Genomic DNA, 24,670 nt, shown 5'->3' on the forward strand with positions numbered 1-24,670 from the left:
TCAAACCAACAGGGCGGTAGTTTCCCAGATCATCTTTCCCCCCTTTTTAAAAAATAGATTCTATATTTACAATTCTCCAGTCACAGGGTATGTATTCATTGAAAATCCTTTCTGTTGGGCTTGCAGTTTCATATGCCAGTTCCTTTAATATTCTTGGATGGAGATTATCTGGGCCGCCAGATTTGGTCAAAGCTGATAGAGCTTGACTTCCCTGTCCTCATTTCCATTAGCCGCCCTGCCCCTAAGATCCTCATTACCCTTGTTGAAAATGGAGGCAGAATATTAATTTAGGTGCTGGCCCATGCCTAGATTATCTTTAATCTCCACCCCATCCTCAGTGTTTAGTGGCCTCACTTCTTCTTTCCTTGTTTTCTTTTTATTTATATGGCTATAGAACCTTTTACTATTGGATTTAATTCTCTTTGCAAGGTTCAACTCTGCTTGGCTTTTGGCAGTTCTCATTTTTTCTCTACACTTTCTAACCTCTGAGAGGTAGCTTTCCTGGCTGAACTTTCCCCTCTTCCATTCCTTATAGGTGTTCTGCTTTCTTTTAATAAACTGTTTGAGATGCTTGCTCATCCAGTTTGGCCTGCAGCCCTTCCCTATGAATTCTTTCCCCTTGCTTGGGACGCAGGATTCAGACAGTTTCTGCAACTTTGATTTAAAATAATTCCAAGCCTCCTCCACATTCAGATCATTGAGTTCTTCAGTTCATTCCATTTCCCTGACTAATTCTGTTAATTTTTTTAAGTTAGCCCCTCTTGAAATCAAAGACCCTAGTTGCAGATATATATTTGTTTATCTTTCCATTTAGTTTAAACTGAATTAGCTCATGATCACTTGAACCAAAGTTGTCCCCTACAACCACTTCTTCTAGGAGCTTCTCACTACTTACCAATACTAAATATAAAATGACATCTCCTCTTGTTGGTTGGTGAAGAAATCTGTCAGCTATCCCATCCAAGAAAATCTGGGCCACACCAAAAGTCATGGAAGACGGAAGAGATTCCAGAGGACTGGAAGAGAAGGCAAATTAGGGCCAGTCTATCAAGGAATAAGGACAACACAGGGAATTACATATCAGTCGTCTTAACTTCAGTACCTGGAAAGATAATGGAGCAAATTATCAAAAAATCACCTAGAAGATAAGGAGATAAGTAACAGTCAAAATGGATTTGTCAAGAACAAGTCATGTCAAACCAACCTGTTAGTTTTCCTTTGACAGGGTAATGAGCCTTGTGGATAGGGGGGAAGCAGTAGATGTGGTATATCTTGACTTTAGTAAGGCTTTTGATACTGACTTGCAGTATCTTCTCATAAACAAACTAGGGAAATATAGCCTAGATGGAGCTACTATAAGATGGATGCATAACTGGTTGGAAAACCATTCCCAGAGAGTAGTTATCAGTGGTTCACAGTCAAGCTGGAAGGGTTTATTGAGTGAGGTCCTGCAGGGATCAGTTCTGGGTCTGGTGCAGTTCAATATCTTCATCTGTGATTTAGATAATGGCATAGAGTACACTTATAAAGTTTGCGGACAATACCAAGCTGGGAGGGGGTGCAAGTGCTTTGGAGGATATGATTAAAATTCAAAATGATCTGGACAAACTGGAGAAATGGTCTGAAGTAAATAGGATGAAATTCAATAAGGACAAATGCAAAGTACTCCACTTAGGAAGGAACAATCAGTTGCACACTTACAAAATGGGAAATGACTGTCTAGGAAGGAGTACTGCAGAAAGGGATCTGGGGGTCATAGTGGATCACAAGCTAAATATGAGTGAACAATGTAACACTGTTGCAAAAAAAGCAGTCATCATTCTGGGATCTATGAGCAGGAGTGTTGTAAGCAAGACACGAGAAGTAATTCTTCTGCTTTACTCTATGCTGATTAGGCCTCAGCTGGAGTATTGTATCCAGTTCTGGGCACCACATTTCAGGAAAGATGTGGCCAAATTGGAGAAAGTCCAGAGGAGAGCAACAAAAATGATTAAAGGTCTAGAAAACATGACCTATGAGGAACAAAGAGTCCTGTGGCACCTTATAGACTAACAGATGTATTGGAGCATAAGCTTTCATGAGAGAATACCCACTTTGTCAGACGCATGTGGTGGAAATTTCCAGAGGCAGGTATAAATGCAGGCCAGAATCAGTCTGGAGATAATGAGGTCAGTTCAATCAGGGAGGATGAGGTGTTCTTCTAGCAGTTGAGGTGTGAAAACCAAGGGAGGAGAAACTGCTTTTGTAGTTGGCTAGCCATTCACAATCTTTGTTTAATCCTGAGCTGATGATGTCAAATTTGCAAATGAACTGAAGTTCAGGAATTTCTCTTTGGAGTCTGGTCCTGAAGTTTTCCTACTGCAGGATGGCTACCTTTAAATCTGCTATTGTGTGTCCAGGGAGGTTGAAGTGTTCTCCTACAGGTTTTTGTATATTGCCATTCCTAGTGCCTGACTTGTGTCCATTAATCCTTTTACGTAGGGATTGTCCAGTTTGGCCGATGTACACAGCAGAGGGGCATTGCTGGCACATGATGGCATATATTACATTGGTGGATGTGCAGGTGAATGAACCGGTGATGTTGTGGCTGATCTGATTAGGTCCTGTGATCGTGTCGCTGGTGTAAATATGTGGACAGAGTTGGCATCGAGGTTTGTTGCATGGATTGGTTCCTGAGTTAGAGTTACTATGGTGTGGTGTGTGGTTGTTGGTGAGAATATGCTTAAGGTTGGCGGGTTGTCTGTGGGCGAGGACTGGCCTGCCACCCAAGGCCTGTGAAAGCGAGGGATCGTTGTCCAGGATGGGTTGTAGATCACTGATGATGCGTTGGAGAGGTTTTAGCTGAGGACTGTAGCTGATGGCCAGTGGAGTCCTGTTGGTTTCTTTCTTGGGCTTGTCTTGCAGCAGGAGGCTTCTGGGTACATGTCTGGCTCTGTTTATTTGTTTCCTTATTTCCTCGTGTGGGTATTGTAGTTTTGAGAATGCTTGGTGAACGTCTTGTAGGTGTTGGTCTCTGTCTGAGGGGTTGGAGCAAATGCAGTTATACCTCAGCGCTTGGCTGTAGACAGTGGATCGTGTGGTGTGTCCGGGATGGAAGCTGGAGGCATGGAGGTAGGCATAGCGGTTGGTGGGTTTTCAGTATAGGGTGGTGTTAACGTGACCGTCACTTTTTCGTACTGTGGTGTCTAGGAAGTGGACCTCCTGTGTAGATTGGGCCAGGCTGAAGTTGATGGTGAGGTGGAAACTGTTGAAATCATGGTGGAATTCTTCCAGAGTTTCCTTCCCATGGGTCCAGATGATAAAGATGTCATCAACGTATTGGTGATCTTCTAGAAAACACCATCCTAGCCACCATGGATGTGGAGGCTTTCTACACAAACATCCCACACACAGATGGAATACAAGCTGTCAGGAACAGTATCCCTGATGATGCCACAGCATAACTGGTTGCTGAGCTCTGTAACTTTATCCTCACACACAATTATTTCAAATTTGGTGACAAATATATACCTCCAGATCAGTGGCACAGCTATGGGCACCCGCATGGCACCACAATATGCCAACGTTTTTATAGCTGACCTGCAACAACGCTTCCTCAGCTCTCGTCCACTCATGCCCCTTCTCTGCCTACGCTACATTGATGACGACATCATCATCTGGACCCATGGGAAGGAGACTGGCATAGTCTCCCTTGAAGCATTCCAAGAAGAATTTAGCAATATGAATTATTCCCACGTGAAGGACAATCAGTGGATTTTTTCCTGCTCCCATTAGGATCCTCTTCTGCCTCAGGCCCACATCCCATATCTTAGCTCCTAACACACAGCAAACCCTTCTGTTCTCCAAATCAGCCCTGGTTACAAGGCTGTCCATAGCAGAAAGTCCCCAATCACATAGATCTGCCTCTTCCTTGTGTTGGTGTGATTCTCCAGTCTTCCTCCTGTTTTTTATCTGCGAGTCCTCTTGTCTTTAGCAGCAAAGAGTCCTGTGGCACCTTATAGACTAACAGACATATTGGAGCATGAGCTTTCGTGGGTGAATACCCACTTTGTCGGATGCATGACTCTTGTCTTTAGTTCTCCCTTGCCATCTTCTGTGAGTCATCCTCTATACTGCTGGAGCTCTGAACTCTGGCTGTGTCCACTGATTCTTCTCCTCTTCTTGTAGGACTAGCCGCTCTTCTCTTCTTACTTGCCCTCCCACCATCTGTTACTGCCTGCTGCACCCCTTCCTCATTTTCTAGTTCTATTTCTCCTTCACTGCTGGTCTTTTCCTCTGCTTTGTTCTCATAGTTGCATGCTTTCACTGGCCACTTTCCTCACCCAGCAGTCTCCCCTCAGAGTTCTCCAGTCCAGCTTACATCTGTCTTGACTTTTCCCTTCAGCCTCCCCTTGTCTTCCCTCCATCATCTGCTTGAATTACCTTCAAAACTCAACCATTGTTTCTATCTGCATCTCCAAACCTCAGATCTTCTCCTCCATCAGCTCCATCAGGTGGTAGTTTATATAAAGGAAACGGTTTTCGGGTACCCGCTCCAGGATAATCTACATCCTGCAGCTTCCACATCCGGTCATCTTCATTATGTCACCCATTCCTTGGGTCACTACCACTGCTGTATCTGTCATAGCATTCCCATGTAAGCTCCTGTCAAGAAAACAAAACGAAAAACCACACACAAAACAAAAACAACACCACCCACCCCCAAACTCCTGTTTTCAACTCTGCTTGCTGGCTCCTCTGCCACTGCTTGGCTGCCTTTATAGGCCACCTAATCAGGGAAGCCCTGCCCCCAAATGAGGGTTCTTCTATGATCAAAGGCTCTGCTTCTCTCACAGCACGCTGCCTCCTACCAGCATCTGCAAACTGAAAATCAAAAATCAAACCAGCAAGCGAGCAAACTCTCATCAGACAAGAGGCATGATTTGTATGACTCCTTCCATTTTTCTCTTCTGTGGCTGACCAGTTTTCGTCTCTTTCTACTGGTATCTTTGCTCTTCCTTTGTCTAGCCATGTACCTCTCCTCTTCCCCATATCTTTTCCTGTATTATCCTCCTAGCTATCTGTGTTTCTGTGCTCTAACCTGGTGTTTCGCAACCAGTGTGCCTTCAGGCTTTCTGCAGAGGACCTTGGGGTGCCAGAATTAAAAAGTCTGCAGGGGTTATAATTAACCAAAAGAAACCATCTTTGTAAGGACTGATGCTCTTACCCTTCGGTATGAGGGGAAGTTACAGAGCCGAGTGCATGTGGAATGACAGGGTGGTGAGTGACATAAGGGCCTTTTCATTCCTGGTGGTTTCAGGTTTTCATTGTTTTCTGAAATGCTGATTTTTACACAGCTATTTAGAAGATAATGACTTTCACAGGAGGGACTGGCAAGTTTGCATGCCAGGCTTTTTTATTGTGATAGGCTTTTAATAGGTCAAGGAAATGCACACAGGAGGGCTCTTAAAGCAGGCTATGAAATCATTTTGCTTAGCTTTGTTTTATCACTTATTTTTAAATAAGGCTCCCACTTCTCCTTGGACTGCAGCTTTTCAAAGCTACACCAGCAGAAGCAAAACAATAATGGCAATGTTTCTGCCAGCATCAGCTAATTTCATATATAGTGTTAAGTATACTTAATCCACAATTGCACAGAGGTGTTAGTTATGGCTATTTTTCCTCTTGGCGTGGTATCTAATAGTCAAACAGAACTCTTAGCCTCGAGGAAGCAGGAGAAACAATTTATAGAACTGGAATGTATGTTCTGTTTCATTACCTTAACTGTGTCCTCTCTCTTTTCTGGAAAACCCCTGATAAAGATCTCTCTCTCCACACAGTTAAACAAGATTTACTAGATTTGTTACAGACGTGTTCAGGAACCCTGAATAACTGTTTCCCTAAAAGGCAGTGTGTTTCTCTCTCTCTGACACACACACACAAACACCCCCCCGCATCCCCCAATATCTTTCTGGACAAAATACACCTCTACCCAGATATAACATGAATTCAGATACAACGTGGTAAAGCAGCGCTTGGGGGAAGTGGAGGGGGCTGCACACTCCGGCGGATCAAAGCAAGTTCGATATAACGCGGTTTCACCTATAACGCAGTAAGATTTTTTGGCTCCCGAAGGCAGCGTTATATCGGGGCAGAGGTGTAGCTGAAGTAGCTGTGATCATCCTACTCATATTTCCCCTTGCATTTCTAATTCTTAGAGTTCACTTTTAGACTAATCAGTCTATTTGCAGCTGAATTTCTCCAGCTAGATCACTCATTTCTAGTCCCATGTTCATGTATTGCTAATCAAATGTTCTGCTTGAGGTCTTTTGATCCAAGTTTGGTTTATGTAGTGCCTCTTGCTCCTTTAATCGCTCCATGCTTCTCTTCTGACGCCTCCCTTGGTTACCTCTACCCACTTTAGATTAAGCCTTTTTTTCATGCTGTCGCATATGTGCTTGGTGTATTCAATGTATGACAACTTTCCTTCCCTCCAGCAAATTAAAAAAACCCAACTAATCTATTCCTTGAGGCAATAGGGGACTAATGCTTCTATTTGTTTTGTGTTGTATGGTATTCTACCTGCTATGTCTTTAGATTGTAAGCAGCTTCAGGCAGAGACATGTTTACCATTTGTCACACTACATCTACTATACAGCACTGCGTACACTGAGGTTGTTTAATAAATATATCATAGACTTTTGGATGTGCCACTTTAGTTTCCTTAAAATGAAACAGTCTGTAAGAATTCCAAGATACCATGGTTAAAATGATAGAATTGTTTTCCTATTTATAAAATCAAACAACTGGTAAAAACCTGTCTGCACACTATTGTCTGGCTATATTCGTCTTTCATAATCCATAGAACTGGATCTCATTTTAGACTGCACCATACATACGTTTTTGATAGGCATGCAGTACATTCCCAGTCCTAGTGTTACAACCTATTGGACACACAGACTGCACTTAAAAATCATCAGGTAGTTCTTTGTTATGTATTTTTGCTGCAAAGCAAAATACAAATTGACTTTTCTTGAGGGAGGTGGAAAAACGGCTAAGGTCTGTTGCGGAAATAAAAGCTCAGTATAAGTCATGAATTGAAGTCTTCCAACAGCTTGTTGGCTTGACGCATAAGTCGGTGAACGTGTCTCAGCTGTGCAGACACTTTGAGCTTACACTGTAGCAAACACACTTAAAACAAGCATGTAAAATGTGCTGTAGGGAACTATCTTGCACTGACAGAATGGTCAGTTAGATGACTTAATAGTTTTTTTTCCCCATCTCTATAATGAAATACATGATTTAAATAAATTATGCTAATAGAAGTATCAGAGGGGTAGCCGTGTTAGTCTGGTTCTGTAGAAGCAGCAAAGAATCCTGTGGCACCTTATAGACTAACAGATGTTTTGTAGCATGAGCTTTCGTGGGTGAACATCCACTTCTTCGGATGCAAGCAGTGGAAAAGAAGTTAATTATTTTTGTGTGGCATAAAAATCTGCCAAACTAAGGGTAAAACTTTTACTGGAATACATGAAGTGCAGTTATCTCATTATTACTCCCAAACATATACAATGGCATAGAGTTCTTCACAAATACCAAACAATATAGCAATCATGGAACTGGAACTGCTTTAGTTTAGTTGGCATAAAAGAGTCTTGGTAGCAAGCAGTAGAAGGTTTTCCAGGTAAACCATATTCTCCATAGCCTTTTTTAGGTACTGAGAGTTCAGAGTAACAGTTTGGCTGTAAGTCTATCATTAAACAGATTTATCACACAGCAGTAGAAACCATTTGAATGTGGAGTTTCTCTTCCCCTGAGATGATTGTTGTGCATCCCAGCATGTGCAACAAAATGGGATAAGATAGAATACAGACTTCCTGTGTGATCTTGGGCAGTCATTAGTCTAGTCTCTTTATGCCTCAGTTCCTCATTTATCAAATGGGGATAATAGCACTTCCCTACCTCACAGGAACGTTGTGAAGGTAAATTCTTAGATTGTGAGGTGCTCAGGCACTGTGGTGATGGGGGCCACGTAAGTACTTCAGACAGATACATAGCTGTTAGAATCCCACTCTTCAGGCATGTTGTAGCGTTGATTTCAATTCTATTTAGATACCCCTCTTCAGTCAAACTCATGGGACTATTTGAAGAGATGTCTCTAGCCTGAGAGAAGTTGCGTTGGAGGTTCTTAGGCAGAAGACTTCACAGGCGTCTAGTATAGGGTATTGCCTATGCCAATCTGATGCTTAAGAATATTTCTCTTGCCAAATTCAGTTTAAAAAAAATCTGTGATATGTCACTAAAAGTGTACACACTCTTCACACTAAATCAGACATGTTTCTCACCCTTATGAATTTACATCCTAAATTGAATGGAAACAATACAACAACTAAAGGAAGAGGTGTGAGTAGGAACACTGGAGATCAGATCTGGCTAAAGAAATGGATTTTCAGGAGACATTTGGAGGAGAGGGAGGATGCTATTTGTTCAAGGAGAGAGATGCAATCCCAAGGGCAGGGGTCAGCCTGGAAAAAAAAGAGTGGGAGAAGCAGATAAAGGGAGCATGAAGAATAGAGGATTGGGCAGGGTGTGAGGAGGAGATGCAAACAGAGATGTATGTGGAGCAGAGCTGTTTAGAGCAATGTGTAGTCATTATGAATGCATAGAACCATATGTTGCAGTCAAATTTGACATGGAAATTGAAGGGCACCACTGATAGACTGGGGAAAAATGAAATGGCAAGCATTACTTAAAATAGCTAAATCCATTCAGTTAACATCTTGTGCAGGAAGAATCTAATGTGTGGGTGAAGTGCAGTGTTGTGTAAATAGCTAATGATTTTATAATTTCCTGTCTATTCACCGACTGACCTGCAGCAGATAAAACGGATGGAATGGAGGTTAGAGGGCCATTAAAAGGAGTCTTTGCAGGGGCTGGCCAATTGAGTAGAGTTAGTTATTTAAAAGCTAAATGTTGGCTGCTGTTAAGGTTGAAGAAGTCTGTCTATCTTCTCCACAGTAGCTTCAAGGAATTCTTGTCCAGCTGAAATATTCTGGATGGCAAGATAGTGATTTTGGGCTGCCGTGGTATGTCTGAAAAAAGAAGAGCATTTCTCTGAATTATGACTTTATTTTCCCACTGAGGTACTAATGTAGGCTATTATCTGTGCGATTGGTCTGTGCCCCTCATGGCTAGAGTAATCAAGTGAAATAAATTGGGTCCACTGGTGGCAGAAGTTATTAATGCCTTCCTAAGGGAAAGGCAGAATTTTGACTTCACTTGTTTTGTTCCCTCAAACATGCAATTAGCAGGCCCTTAGTCCAGAAATGTTGACAGTCCCACTAACTATTTTGCTGTCTCTAACCTACCCTTTTAGGACTAGGTCATTGAAAAAGTGGTGATGAGGTAACTCTGGCAGTATTTAGAGCCCTCAGATTGTTATGTGAGTGAAGGGAGAAGGTGTAGCAGTGTCTTGTGCTGTGACTTTTTTAACCTCTTCAGGCTTGTTTTGGTTTGCTTATTTTGCCTAATCACCAGATCAAGGTTGCCAGTGCCAGTATGATCTAGCAGGAGGGCAGAAAAGCCCAACTTCATAACTGTTGCCTTCTTTTTTGGTCTGAAGTCAGAGTAATTTTTCCAAGTACTGCTTTGTGTCACTTGGCTGGACGTGCTACAGGAAGGTTCAGTTCATAGTCAGCTGTCACATCAGATATAATTTGGTAACTATCTTTAAAAACAAAAAGCTAGGAACAAAGAATTCAGTACTTGCTGAGCCTGAAAGCCTTCCAAAGTGGTGAATATATTTTCTTGTTTTATTTCCCATATTCCCTTTTAGGAGAAAACTTTCTGTTTGTTATCCATATGGTTTATCTCAAGCAATCCTAGCTAATGCTGTATTATTATCCCAATAATCATGGACTTAAGAGAAACTGTGAAATTGACAGTTTTAATGAAAAACACAATCTCACTGAAAAAAAAACACAAAAACTCAAACTTTCTCTTGGGGTCTGGCTTCCTTTGCCAGAGGTGTGGGTGTGTCTTGAGCAATTGACTTCACTGTGATAGGCATGAGAGGTGAGAGACAGGTGGTGCCTTTTTGAGAAGTAGCTGGCCTCCTTCTGAGCTCTTAGGTTGGAAGCCTACAGATACCACTGAGAGAAGGAGGAGAGAACGGAAATGAAAACATAAGAAAGGAAAAATACCTCTTGTAGGGGAGGGCATTGTAGATCCTCTTTCTAATTTCTCTCTTAATGGCTTAGCCCCCTGCAGGCAGGTGAAACAATAAGGCTGCCCTGTAGGTTGGACTGTTAGTATTAAAATCAGTAAGGGAAGTTGAAAGAACACAAGCACTTAGGAAAAAGAGGACTCTTGCCCCTCCCCCCAACACACCTCAGAGAGAAAATGATACTATTTTATTGACAAGTATTGTTGTTTTTTTTTTTTAACAAATTATCCATCTTATTTGTGGGAACTTGAATTTAAAACTCCAGCCAGTTAAAAGGGAGTGGCAAATATTTTGTTCAGGTGTGTACTGAAACATTTCTAGCACACTATAAAGCATTTTTTGGCTGGTAATTAAAATACCATGTTAAAATTTGAATGGCATGAAATTGGCTATTTGACTCCATTAAAAATGTTGCTGTTTCCTATAACATTCATGATTTTCCAAAGTTGTCCCCTTCAAATTACTTTATCAGTCACTTCTAGCAAAACATAAGCAAATGTGGCTTTGGCTTGTGGTTGTCACTTCGGGTGTCTGGAGAACTCCTGTGAGGTTTCCTCTGCTATTTCTAATACAGTGCAAATCAAATCAAGATAGCAATTATCCCAGACTTTTATCCAAGAGCGTATTAAATGAAATCTCACTTTAATATAAAATTAAATATTTTCCCTAAGTAATAGCATCAAGACAACTAATATCTATGTGCAGCAATTTTTAAAGCATACAATACACATTTATGTAGAATGATTATCAAGAGCACAAATGAAAATCTAGCAGATGCAGCAAGAATGTGATTGCTTTAAACCATATTAAGGATATGAAATGCTTGCCAATCTTAACACCCTAAAATAAATTATTTTCCAGAGGTTTTAGAAACTTAAAAACATCCAAACGAGTTGCATTGTACACCTATGTGATGGTCTCTGTCTAGTTGCATCTGTTCCCTTTCCTTCCTGTTTCTTTTCAGGCCTTGTCTACACTACAGAGTTTTGTCAGCAACAGGCAGCTTTTGGTGACAAGACAGTGGAGGTGTACACACTGCAATGCGACTTTTGTCGACAAAACTCTGTAGTGTAGAAAAGGCCTTACTCTCACCTGTGCTGATTAGGAGACTTCTGTCCCCTGCCCAAGTCTTATTTGAGATGTGGCTTCTGCAGCTTAGTCCTGTCTTTGTCAAGTGGCAGTGGTTTCTAGTACCACCATCCTTTGTTTCTGGCTGCTATCAGAATGGCTTCTTAGGCCTCCCCCTTGGGCCATGCAAGTTTTGCACTGCTCACACTGGCACTGTGTCAGCGGGAGGGTGCTTCCACTTCTCACTGAGGTGGAATTATGCTGATGGGAGAGTACTGTAATGTAGACTTACCCTTTATCTGTGTATATTATACTGGCAGAGCACTCCTGTGGCTTGTCTGTACAAGATGTTCTTGTGTGGCAAGCCAGGGTCTGAATTTACAGTACACCAGCTTGTTGTGCAGTAACATCCCATGTGGATGCTGCTACAGAACACCCAAAAGTGCCAGAATGCCTTTTCGCTGCTACTATTTGTAAAGTGTAGTAAGTCAAACTACATTCTGGGACTTAGTGTGCCGTAGCAATGTCCACATGGGACATTACAGTATGGCAACCCCGTAGTGCTGGCAATTCTGAACACAGGTTACATCAGCAAAATTGAGTTATTGCTGGAATAGCAAATTCCAGCCACCTACACTCCCCCAAACAAAATAAGCTATAGCAGCAAAAGTGCAGTTTTGATGGTATATACTATTTCCACGCTAGGGGCTTTTGCTGGTGTTGGTCACAGATTGTACCCTTTATTGAGATAGCTGTAAATCTCGCCCTGTTCACCTCTTTTCCTTACTGCTCTGTTATTTATTTATATTAGCCAGATTGATAATTCCAGGAAGCCTTAATTTATGTGTTCTTTCCCTTTTTCTCTAAAATTGAAAATCATTATTATTAGTAGTAGTAAATATATTGTGGTAGTGCCCAAATGCCCCAGTCAGGACTTGGGCCCCATTGTGAAGGGTTCCGTACAAAGAGAATACTAACCCTGATTTTGATGGGCTTACTGTCTAAAGAGTCAAACAGAAAAAGAGTGAGCATGTGGGCAGAACATACAAGAAAATGAGTATGGTGAAGAATTTGTTAGTTACCTTTACTGCAGAGTTTTTAAAATAGGCTGAGAACTAGATAAGAGCAGGTATTAGAGTTACGACAAAGGAAGGACCCCAAAAAACAGGGCTGCAGGAGGAGGTTACAGGTTACAGCTGTGTGCCCCTGACCTTCTGCCTTGACCTCCTAAGAAGCAGCCAGGAAGCTAGGAGATGAGTAGAACAGTGAATCTTCTAATAATCTATAGGTCGTAGACACTAATGCAGGGGTCGGCAGCCTTTCAGAAATGCTGTGCCGAGTCTTTATTTATTCACCCTAATTTAAGGTTTCACGTGCCGGTAATACATTTTAACGTTTTTAGAAGGTCTCTTTCTATAAGTCTATAATATATAACTAAACTATTGTTGTATGTAAAGTAAATAAAGTTTTTTAAATGTTTAAGAAGCTTCATTTAAAATTAAATTAAAATGCAGAGCCCCCCCGACCGGTGGCCAGGACCCAGGCAGTGAGAGTGCCACTGAAAATCAGGTTGCATGCCGCCTTTGGCACACGTGCCATAGGTTGCTTACCCCTGCACTAATGTCATATAAATAATAACAGTTGGCGGAAACTCTTCAAGCCCTATCAAAGGGGGTTTGTTTCCATGGAAGGGATAACTGCCAAGCAGAACCAATGATAGGCATTCCTCCCATCCAGTTGGTAAATTGAGGCAGGTGGGAAAAGTTTGAAAATCCTCTTGCCATCCCCTGTAAGTATATGGAACCCAGCTGTATGGTTAGTAGAAGTGAGGAGGAGCTTTAGCGAGAGATTCATTAAGCAAGGCTGCTGACTTTGTAAGGCACAAAAGAATAAAGATATAAGAAATGTTTTCAAACTCAGACTTAAGTAAGTTTTGCTCTTGGGCTTTATTTGTTGAATTAAGTAGCAGTTGCAGAGAAACGTCCTTTGTGGACATAGAACCAGAAAGACAGCTGAATGGAAAGGGGTCACTTGGCACCATAATTAATGCAACTCTTTTGGAAAGCTGAATCTTCACCCAGTGCTTCCAGTGCTTTTCAACCAACTAGTCTTGTAGCAGATGGAGAAAGAACTGCATGCTGGATGTTCTGTTCTTTCCCTTCCTTGCACCCAAACTTTTTTCTGCTATGCCTCTTCTCCACCCCCCCCCAAAAATAATTATATAGTTGTCTAATTGTCTCTGAAGTTCAAGGAACTGAAACTGCAGCATAAGTCATCTTGATAAATGACTGTATGTATTCATGCAATGAAATTAAAACAAGCCTGTTATTTTTTATAGTTCTTAAAGTGGTAAGACTACTCTGAGTACAAGATGTGCTTGAAGAGGGAGTAATGCTGTGATACTGCAAAGCATGATGTGATGCAATTTACCATGTCCATTGTTTCTGATGGAAGTCACTTATAAGTTTATATGTCTCCCGAAGATTATCATTATATCATATAATCATAGACTCTCAGGGTTGAAAGGGACCTCAGGAGGTCATCTAGTCCAACCCCCTGCTCAAAGCAGGACCAGTCCCCAACTAAATCATCCCAGGCAGGGCTTTGTCAAGCCTGACCTTAAAAACCTCTAAGGAAGGAGATTCCACCACCTCCCTAGGTAACCCATTCCAGTGCTTCACCACTCTCCTAGTGAAAAAGTTTTTCCTAATATCGAACCTAAACCTCTCCCACTGCAACTTGAGACCATTACTACTTGTTCTGTCATCAGGTACCACTGAGAACAGTCTAGATCCATCCTCTTTGGAACCCTCTTTCAGGTAGTTGAAAGCAGCAATCAAATCCCCCCTAATTCTTCTCTTCTGCAGACTAAACAATCCCAGTTCCCTCAGCCTCTCCTCATAAGTCATATGCTCCAGACCCCTAATCATTTTGTTTGCTTGTATTAGAGGGTTCCTAATGACTTTGAAGTAGAGGACTCTGAGCTGCAAATGCAATACAGGGAACAGGTATGCTTATTATAAAGCAAAATACAGTAGTTCCTAGTTTTATCTTCCTTCCCTGTGCACTTTCAGTAGGCTGATCTGTTACAGAACAGTTTGTGTGATGCACTCTCTCAACATAGCAATGTTAAGACTGTTAGAATATTTGAGTTACAGTAAGACCATGTGTATGTTATGGGGACTGTAGCGGCCTAGCTGTGGCACTGTAGCAATGCCGGCATAACCTCATTGTGTAGACAAAGCCTACATGGACAGAAGGAGTTTTTCCATCATTGTAGGAACACCGCTTCCCTGAGTGGATGGTAGCTAGAGGTTAGCTCGAGGCATAACACTGGAGGTTAGGTCAGCAGGGCTGTGGTGCTCAGTGGTGTGGATTTTTCACATTGCTGAGTGCTCTACTGTAGCTATGTGAACCTAAATTTTAAGTGTAGACCAGCCTAAAAGTGCTGGTGTTTGACTTTCTTCCAGAGGTGTAGGACAAATGGTGTGTCTATATTATTTGTGAGAGGTGACTCCAGGCACTTTACTAAAAGCTAAGATTTATATCTTCATTCTGATCTTCCCGTTTGTTTCATATTTAACTCCCTTTCTTCTTGCTGCTATTGAAGCACCTTCTGTCTGGGAGGCTGAATGAGTCCTCAGTAAGGCTACATTTTAGTCATGGGTATTTTTAGTAAAAGTCATGGACAGGTCACAGGCTGTAAACAAAAATTCACGGCCCGTAACCTGTCCATGACTTTTAGTAAAAATACCCACCGTAACTAAAACTTGGGCAGGGGACTGCGGGTGCTCGGGGGTAGTCAGGGGGCGCCGTGGGTGCTGGGGGTGGTGACACGGGATCCTTGCTGGTGCTGGGAGAGGAGGGGCTGGGCTGCGGTGCACGGCCTGGGACCCCTGCTGGTACTGGGGGGGGGAGGGTTGGCGGGGCTAGCAGGGACTTCCTACCCGGCTCCACATCCCTACAGCTCCTAGGCGGCAGAGGCAGGGGTCAAGGCAGGAGCTCCTCCGCTGCTCCTGCCACAGGTGCCGTCTGCCGCAGCTCCCATTGGCCAGGAACCACAGCCAATGGGAGGTGAAGGGGCAGGGCCTGCGGGTGCTGGCAGCGCATGGTGCGGAGCCCCCCCCCCCACTGCCTAGGAGCTGCAGGGGTGCCCCCTGCCCCAGGTAAGCACCCCCCACATACTCCCAACCCCCTGCCCCAGTCCTGAGCCCCCTCCCACACTCCCAAACTACTGCTGGCCCAGGGGCTGGCCCCTGGGCCAGCACCAGCTACTACAGAAGTCAGGGGGACATGGAAAGTCATGGAATCCATGACCTCTGTGACAGACTAGCGGCCTTAGTCAGCAATGCTGTAGTTAAAGTTGAGATGGCCTTGCTGCTCTAAAGCAGTTCTCAGAACTTTTATTTGAGCTACGTTCCATCATGCCTTGTTTTATCCTAAAGGTGACTTTTTTTTTAAGATAAAGTTCTTCTTCGAGTGCTTGCTCATATCGATTCCAGTTAGGTGTGCGCATGCCACGTGCACGATCGTCAGATAATTTTTACCCTAGCAACACCTGGTGGGTCGGCTGTGGAGCCCCCTGGAGGGGTGCCTTAATGGCACTGGACATATACTCCAGCCGACCCAGCGCCTCCTCAGTTCCTTCTTACCACCTGTGACGGTCATTGGAACTGTGGAGCACGGCATAGCTGACCTCCACTCTCCCTAGCTTTTGCTTCCCGGTTTTAGATAGTTTTAGATAGTTGTTGCAGTTGTTATAGTTTTATAGTTAGTATGGTGCAGTAGTTGTTTTAGTTATAGTGTTAGGTTTGTGATTAAACTTAGCGGGTTGGAAGGAGTCCTCCCCTTTCCCCCCTGTCTGCCGCGCTCATGCCCAAGGCTCCGGGTTTTAAACCGTATTCAGCCTGTTCAAAGCCAGTGTCAACGGGAGACCCCCACAACTCGTTTGAAGTGTCTCGGGGAATCACACCAGGCTGACAAGTGTAGGAGCTGTAAGGCATTCAGACCTTGAACCAAAGAGGACCGGGACTTTAGGCTCAAGCATCTCCTTATGGAGGCGGCTCTTAGCCCGGATCCCACATCAGCACACCAAGTTCCGGCACCGAGCGCATCGGTGCGCAGTGCCCCGGCAGCGGCTTCAGGTACTGCACCGCAGGGAGACTCGGATAGAGGCCCGCGGCACTGGACCTCTCCAGCACCGCGTCCAGTACAAGTGACTCGGCGCCGTTCCCTATCACCAGGCCCGAAGAGACAGCGTAAGCCGGAGGTGACTGCCTCTCAGTAACAGGCACTGGTATCGCCTTTGCCAATCTCGGAGTCGCATCTGGCACCAGAGTGACCGAGAGTACAAGCACCGGTCTGTACTCGTGGCACCGGTCCGTCTCACGGCATGGCTCCGGGCCGCGATACTGTTAGGACTCACGACGTCGCTCCTGGCACCGGTCAGAGCGCTGATCTCCTTCCCGGAGCCGATCCCAGCACCGCTCCCACAGGCGGTCGTCATCGTAATCCAGATCTGGATCCCGGTACCGGTACGGTCATGAATGCCAATCTCGATCCCAGTACTGCTCCCCAGCGCCTCGCCAGCACTGCTCTCCAGCGACCTGGTACCATTCAGCACCGCGACCCACAGAGTTGACACAGACATGCTCTGCACCACCTTGGCCCTCGCATTCCTCCTCACGGTCATCACAGTCTGAGGGCGCCTCGCAATCGACCTACCCCACTCCAAGCCAGGGCGAGGGTAATATGGGTCAATGGCAAGATGAAGGCCAAGACCCTAATCAGGAGCCTGCACACAATAGTCCTTCTAGACCCCGTGGGCTTATCATCAAGCCCAAGGGGTTCCATCAGGGGCCTCCCGTTCAGCCCATTCAGAACCCTGGGTACCGGAAGCCGGAATAAGTTGTCCTCCTCCGGGGGGTATGGAAGCGTCTGCACCTACCCCAGCGCAGGCCCCAGACCCCAGTGTAGAGGATCCTGGACAACAGGACCCCTCACAATACGATCTGCCACAGGATCCCCTGGCCCCTGTGACATCTTCCTCATCTTCTCCAGATGAGGCAGTGGCGGGGACAACAATCTCAGGTCCTCCCCCGATAGACCTTTGTGTCCACCAAGACCTTTAACGTAGGGTGGCACATAATATGGACCTAAAAGCGGAGGAGGTAGTGGAGCTGGAGGACCCAGTGGTGGACATCCTTTCAGTGGAAGCCCCGTCCCGAGTAGCATTGCCCATCGTCCGCACCATCCAGACCAACGCCAAGACAATCTGGCAGACCCCTGCCTCTATCCCACCGACGGCCAGAGTGGAGGGGAAATACTTTGTCCCCTCCAAGGAGTATGAGTATCTTTACACTCATCCTCAGTCGTGTTCACTAGTAACCTCAGTGAACGCAAGGGAACGGCATGGTCAACAAGCTCCAGCGCCCAAATCAAAAGATGCCAGGCGTCTCAATTTGTTTGGGCACAAGATTTACTCAGCGGGGGGCCTTGAGCTCAGCATCACAAACCAACAAGCGCTCCTGAGTTATGACCATAACTCGTGGAACTCCCTGGGGAAATTTAAGGAGTTAATTCTGCAGGAGTCCAGGGATGAGTTTGAGACCTTAGTGGAAGAGGGGAAAAAAGGTGGCTAGGACTTCTTACAGGCCTCTTTAGATGTGGCAGACTCTGCGGCTAAGACCCTGGCATCGGGCATAGCCATGCGATGCATCTCCTGGCTGCAGGTATCTGGCTTACCGCCAGAGCTACAACAAACCCTGCAGGACCTGCCTTTTGATGGGCAGGGCCTGTTCTCAGATAAAACGGACTCTAGACTACAGAGCCTGAAAGATTCCAGGGCTATCATGCGCTCCCTGGTAATGCACACCCCAGTTACCCAGCGCAAGCCCTTTAGGCCACAGCCTCAACGGTTCTCCCCCCGCCCTCGTCCAAGGTAGGACTTCTATAGAAGATGCGGATGAGGTGGTAGAAAGAGATCCACCGGCCACCAAACCCGGTCAGAACCAAGGCCCCCCAAACCATCAGCGGGACCCAGGCAAAACTTTTGAAGGTGCACCCGAGGACGGCATACCAGCCACCATCCAGGATCCTTCCCCCTCCCCCCCCTTTTGAGATCGTCTCTCCCATTTCCACCAGGCATGGTCCCGTAGAACTTCAGACCAATAATGGGTTCTTCGCACGGTGGAAAGGGGATATTATCTCCAGTTTTCTTTCTCCCCTCCCTTCCATCCTCCCTCCCCGTCCCTCTTCAGGGACCCCTCTCATGAGCAACTCCTTATACAGGAGGTCCAAACGCTCCTGTCCATGGGAGCGATTGAGGAGGTTCCAAGGGAGCTAAGGGGCAGGGGCTTTTACTCCCACTACTTCCTAATCCCCAAGGCAAAGGGTGGGCTTCGACCCATCCTCGATCTGCTTGGACTCAACAAATTCATGGTAAAGTTGAAGTTCTGCATAGTTTCACTGGGGACCCATTATTCCTTCCCTGGATCCTGGAGAGTGGTACGCTGCCCTTGACATGAAGGATGCGTACTTCCACATAGCGATTTACCCAGCGCACAGATGCTTCCTTCGCTTTGTGGTCAATCACGAACACTGCCAATTTGCTGTCCTTCCCCTCAGCCTGTCCACGGCTCCCAGAGTATTCACCAAATTTATGGCTGTCATGGAGGCCTACCTTCATCGACAATGAAGCCAAGTGTTTTCGTATCTAGACGACTGGCTCATTCGGGGCCACACCAGGGACCAAGTACAATCCCATGTTCGACTCGCTCTTAGCACGTTCCGCCAGCTGGGCCTCCTGCTCAACAACGAAAAGTCGACTCTGGAACCAACCCAAAGAATAGAGTTTATCAGGGCAGTCTTAGACTCCAGACTCACCCGAGCCCTCCTACTGGACGCATGCTTTCAGTCAATGGCGAACATCATCCGCAGCCTTCAAAACGTCCCGACTTCCACGGTAAAGATGTGCTTCAGCCTTCTGGGGCACATGGCTTTGTGCACTTACGTAACCAGGCATGCCAGACTTCGGCTTCGCCCGCTTCAGGCCTGGTTATCAACAGTATATTGACCAGGTCGAGAGAGCCTGAGCATGGTGGTCACTGTCCCGGAATCGGTTTTGACCTCCCTCCATTGGTGATTGGATCCCATGTTGGTGTGCGAAGGGGTACCATTTCACGCCCCGCAACCTTCCTTGTACCTACTCACAGATGCACCATCTCTGGGATGGGGCGCCCACCTTGGCGAACTCCAAACACAGGGCCTTTAGAGCACGTCTGAACTAACTGCATATCAATGTTCGAGAACTGATGGCAGTACGCCTAGCATGTCAGGCATTTCGTGGGAACCTACGTGGTCATTGTGTGGCAGTACTCACAGACAACACCACGGCCATGTTCTACATCAACAAGCAAGGGGGAGCCCAGTCGTCCCCCCTATGCCAGGAGGCCGTTCGCCTGTGAGAGTTCTGAATAGTCCACTTGATACATCTGGTGGCATCGTTTCTCCCGGGGGTCCAGAACACGCTGGCAGACCGCCTCAGTATGTCCTTCCAGCCTCATGAGTGGTCGATTTGCCCAGACGTCATCCACTCCATCTTCCTGAGGTGGGGGTTTCCCCAAGTCGACCTATTCGCCTCGCGCAACAATTGGAAGTGCCAAGTGTTCTGTTCTCTCTGGGAACATTCTCCAGATTCCCTAACAGACGCTTTCCTACTTCCATGGAAAGACCACCTGTTCTATGCTTTCCCTCCATTCCCACTAGTCCACAGGGTCCTGCTCAAGTTACGCACAGACAGGGCACGTATGATTCTGGTCACACCAGCATGGCCCAGGTAGCACTGGTATACCACGCTCCTGGAGTTGTCGGTAGAGCCTCCGATCACACTCCTGCTGTGGCCAAACCTGATCTCACAAGACTACGGGCTCCTTTGTCATCCTGACCTGCAATCGCTTCACCTTAGAACGGGGATGCTACATGGCTAACTCGGTCGGAATTACTCTGCTCACAATCAGTGCAGCAGGTTCTCTTAGGCAGCAGGAAGCCCTCCACTCAAGCCATGTACCTAGCCAAATGGAAGCGATTCTCCTGTTGGTGCGAGCAGCGCGCCATGCCCCCCTTGCAGGTGTCGATACCGCTTATACTAGACTATCTCCTATCCCTAAAGCAGGAGAACATGCTTCCTCTGTCTTCTCCAATCCGATGGTCGTTAGATTTCTGAAGGGTTTAGATCGCCTCTATCCTCGAGTATGACAACCGGTTCCAGCGTGGGACCTTAACTTGGTCCTTTCCAGACTCACTGGACCCCCATTCTTGCTGATGGCCACCTGCTCACTTCTTAACTATCTTGGAAGACAGCCTTCCTTGTAGCCATCACTTCAGTGAGATGCATGTCTGAGATCAGAGCCCTCACGTCCGAGGCACTGTATACAGTTTCCCACAAAGACAAGGTGCAACTTTGCCCCCACCCTGCCTTTCTCCCCAAGGTGGTATCAGCTTTTCATGTGAACCAGGACATTTTCCTCCCGGTCTTTTATCCAAAGCCGCACACTACACAGCAGGATCAACGTATGCACTCCCTTGACATTCATAGGGCTCTAGCCTTCTATATCGAGCATACTAAGCCGTTCAGGAAAATGACCCAACTCTTCGTTGCAGTGGCCAACCGGATGAAAGACCTACTGGTCTCCTCGCAACGCATCTCCTCATGGATCACAGCCTGTGTCCGTGCTTGCTATGACTTGGCCGGTGTCCTGACTCCGCGCCTCACCGCCCACTCCACAAGGGCTCAAGTCTCATTGGCCCCTTTCCTGGCCCGTGTCCCAATACAGGAGATCTGTAAAGCTGCCGTTTGGTCATCGGTACATACTTTTGCAGCTCACTGCGTGTTAGTTCAGCAGTCTAGAGATGATGCCGCTTTTGGTTCAGGGGTTCTGCACTCAGCGATGTCTGACTCCGACCCCACCGCCTAGGTAAGGCTTGCTAGTCACCTAATTGCAATTAATATGAGCAAGCACTCGAAGAAGAAAAGATGGTTACTCACCTTCGTAACTGTTGTTCTTCGAGATGTGTTGCTCGTATCCATTCCAAACCCACCCTCCTTCCCCTCTGTCGGAGTAGCCGGCAAGAAGGAACTGAGGGGTGCTGGGTCAGCTGGGTTATATATCCAGCGCCATTTAAGGCGCCACTCCAGGGTGCTTCACAGCCGACCCACCAGGTGTTGCTGGGATAAAAATTCTCCGACGATCGAGCACGCGGCGCGCGCACACCTAATTGGAATGGATATGAGCAACACATCTCAAAGAACAACAGTTACAAAGGTTAGTAACCGTCTTTTGTCTCAGTGGTTAGACTTACTGAGAAATATTTAATATGGATCTTTTGGTGCCTGGATAATTAAAAAACAGCTTGGTTTTAAGATTTCAAATTTACCATGCACGCAGTCCTCAGTAAGGTAGGTGGGTGAGGTTAAGTAGGTGAACTGCAGAGTGTAAAAAAATAAAAATAAAAATCGTTGACTCTTCTTTGATGCAGAAAGAACTCCATTTTTACTAAGCTTTCTTTCCTTCCTTTATTTACTATTTTTAGAAATTCCAATTCTTTGCTTCCATGATTGTCTCTGTAGAACTCAGATTATGATATCACCAGAGACTGAAACGTGATCAGTACGGAGAGGAGAGGATGTTAAGTTTAGAACATTTGTTTTGTTAAAACACGTTGAAGTATGAATTCCTGACAAGCAGCTGGAAGAAAATCTTTCTATGAAAGATGCAACCTATTCCCCCCCCACCACCAATTTGAGGGCTGGGAAAGCTGTAGCTCGGGTTTCAGCCTGTTGCGGTATTGCTGTCTTGTTCTAGTTCTCTTGACTTCCATATGGTTCTCTGGCAGGCTGGATAAAAATATATTTTTAAATTGATTTTTATTTACATATTTTCCTTTTAAAAATATACCTATTTAAAAATTAAATTTGAAATTATGACAACCTGTGTTAAGATCTAAATGTACCATCGCTTGTTAAGATAATTTAATTTAAATATTTAAACAGTATATTTGCTGCCAAAGTTTTAAAGAAAGTCAAACCATTTGACTGATGGAAGTCACTGGCTAAGCCTGGAACCAGAGTTTGTTGAAGTGCTAAACGAGCTTTGGCAGCAGTAGCCTCTTCTGCAAATGCAGAGACACTATTTTCTTTGTTTCAGTTTATTCAGCTAGTCAGTTCAATTATTAATTCATTCAAAGTTGAGAAACCAATTGCAGGAAAGCTTGTTTTCCTTGTCCAATCTATGAATAAAAATGAGGCCTGAGTGGATGAGATCTACTAGTTCTAAAACCTTGAAAGGACGTGGTGGCCAGAAACAATAAGATCAGTTCATGAACTACAATTAATACTTCTTTCTTTAATAAATTTATTATTTTAAGTGCAAAACATGTTTGATAAATTTACTTTATTTTCTGGCGTATCCAGCACATTTAATTAATTTATAAAAAACAAATTTAAAATGCTGGTTTTGTGAATTTACAATTGAATTCTAGTTTCCATCCAAATGTAAATTGATACAAACCATGAGTAAAAAAAATTAATCACCTGATAAATAAGAAATGCATCATTTACCATTTTCTGAGATAATATATCTAAAAGTTAAGATTCTGATTAAATATATGTTAGGCTATAGAACTGCTTAAATAAATGTGTATAGATGCTATGTATCCTTCTGGTTATCAAAAAGAAGCACCAAATTTAGTGTGCAGGATATACGTAGTTGTAACATGTTTTAATGGTTACCAACCAGTGAAAATCAGCATTTATTTAGGGGAAGAACTTAAAAAGTACAAATGAAAAACACATTCAAATAGATTATTTAAATCAAGGTTTCCTGCTTGCTGATTAAAATTGTGATTGTACTTGGTGATTTAAAAGACCAATTTAAATGTGCTGCCCTCCTTCTGCAGCAAAATATAGAGAAGTTACAGATTTTTAAGGCCATAAAGGACTAGTTTATAATTTAGTCCGACCTCTTTTAATAGCATAGGCCATACTGAATGAAACTGTAATTCCTGCATCAAGCCCATAATTTCTTGGTGAGCTAGAGCATATCATTTCCAAAAGTCATACAAACTTGATATAAAGACTTCAAATGATGGAGAATCCACTACACCCCTTGATATCAAGACTTCGATATATCTAAGGTGAAAAACAAGCAGCAAAAACAACCAACCTCCTCATTTTTCAAGGGGGACATACCTTGAGGTCATCTTGATACATAATAAAAGTTCCTTAAAGAATTGCATACTACCCATGCATAATGTCTGTTTGCCTGATAATAGGTGCAAAAAAAATCTCTGTAACCATTTAAACCTTGGCATCTCACTCCCAGCCTGGTTGTTGGCTATGGTAGTAGTCCCATCTGGTATATCTCCCTACTCCTCCTTTCTTACAGGCTGTACTTTTTAAACTTCCGTGTTTCTCCGTTTGTTGGGGTGCAGATGGAGAGCACTTCTGTGCTTGTTTCCCCACCCTTTTGCTGCAAACATTGATGCTGTCTGTTTGATAGGAGCGCTCTTCAGCTGTGAAATCTTATAATTCTCTTTTTTGTTTTGCTGTTTTAGAATTGTGGAATGCTGTGAAGACTCTAAGTGCCCTGCAGCATTAGGCAGATTACTATCTGGATTGTCTTCAGCACAACGAAATTCATATACAAGAGGTATCAGACCAATGGCTTACCCTCACCCTCAGATTGCACCATTGTAGACTAGACTCTTATATTAGATCCTTCTTCCTGTTTCCATCATAGTGTTGCCAAATTGGTAATATTTTAAAACCAGACACTCCAGGAGGAGTGTCTTCCCCCGAGGCCTTGCCCCTGCCTCACCTCTTCCCCTGGGGCTCCGCCCCATCCACGCCTCTTCCCTCCTCCCTCTGTCACTCGCTGCATATCCCCTCCCAACCTCCCCGCCCCCCCCGGCTCAGGAGGGACTCGCCTGCTTTGCCAAGGCTGGGAGCTGCAGCTGCCCAGCGCAGGTAGGAGGTGGCCTCAGCTGAGTAGGAGTTGGTGCAGGTGATGACCCAGCTTCTCCCCTGCCCACAGTAACTGGACTTCGGGTGTCCGGTCTCCTTTTCGACTGGACTTTCCCCTTTCGGACTTTTGAAAACCAGGCACCTGGCCACCCTGTCCTTCCCCAACCTGAAAGATTAAAGGAATAGGCACTTAATAAATTTGTCCAGGAGCAGACTTTTTAAATTGCTAGTGTTTACTGCTCACCTGAACCTTTTTTGTATTATATAGAACTGTATTACATTTAATATTGAACAGTTAGTCACAGGGTCAAGAAATGCGAAAGGTAAGAGTCCAATAGCAGTGTTGTTTAACTCAGTTCCATCCTTTATGGTGTGCA

At 44.9% G+C, this 24,670-nt stretch overlaps 1 protein-coding gene across 11 annotated transcripts in view; it reads left to right on the forward strand.

Moving 5' to 3' along the window:
* The window catches only part of FAM168A (family with sequence similarity 168 member A), a 340,334-nt gene that overhangs the window by 56,537 nt on the left and 259,127 nt on the right, over nt 1-24,670 (forward strand). For 3 of the 11 annotated variants that reach the window (XM_039539063.1, XM_039539086.1, XM_039539080.1), the window contains exon 2: nt 23,885-23,979. The exons of the other annotated variants lie outside the window; for them this stretch is intronic. The gene's annotated coding sequence lies outside the window, so the exon portion shown is untranslated. The remainder of the gene's footprint in view (nt 1-23,884; nt 23,980-24,670) is intronic. 11 annotated transcript variants of the gene reach the window in all.

The sequence above is a fragment of the Mauremys reevesii genome, linkage group 1 (genome assembly GCF_016161935.1).
Source record: "Mauremys reevesii isolate NIE-2019 linkage group 1, ASM1616193v1, whole genome shotgun sequence".
NCBI lineage: Eukaryota > Metazoa > Chordata > Testudines > Geoemydidae > Mauremys > Mauremys reevesii.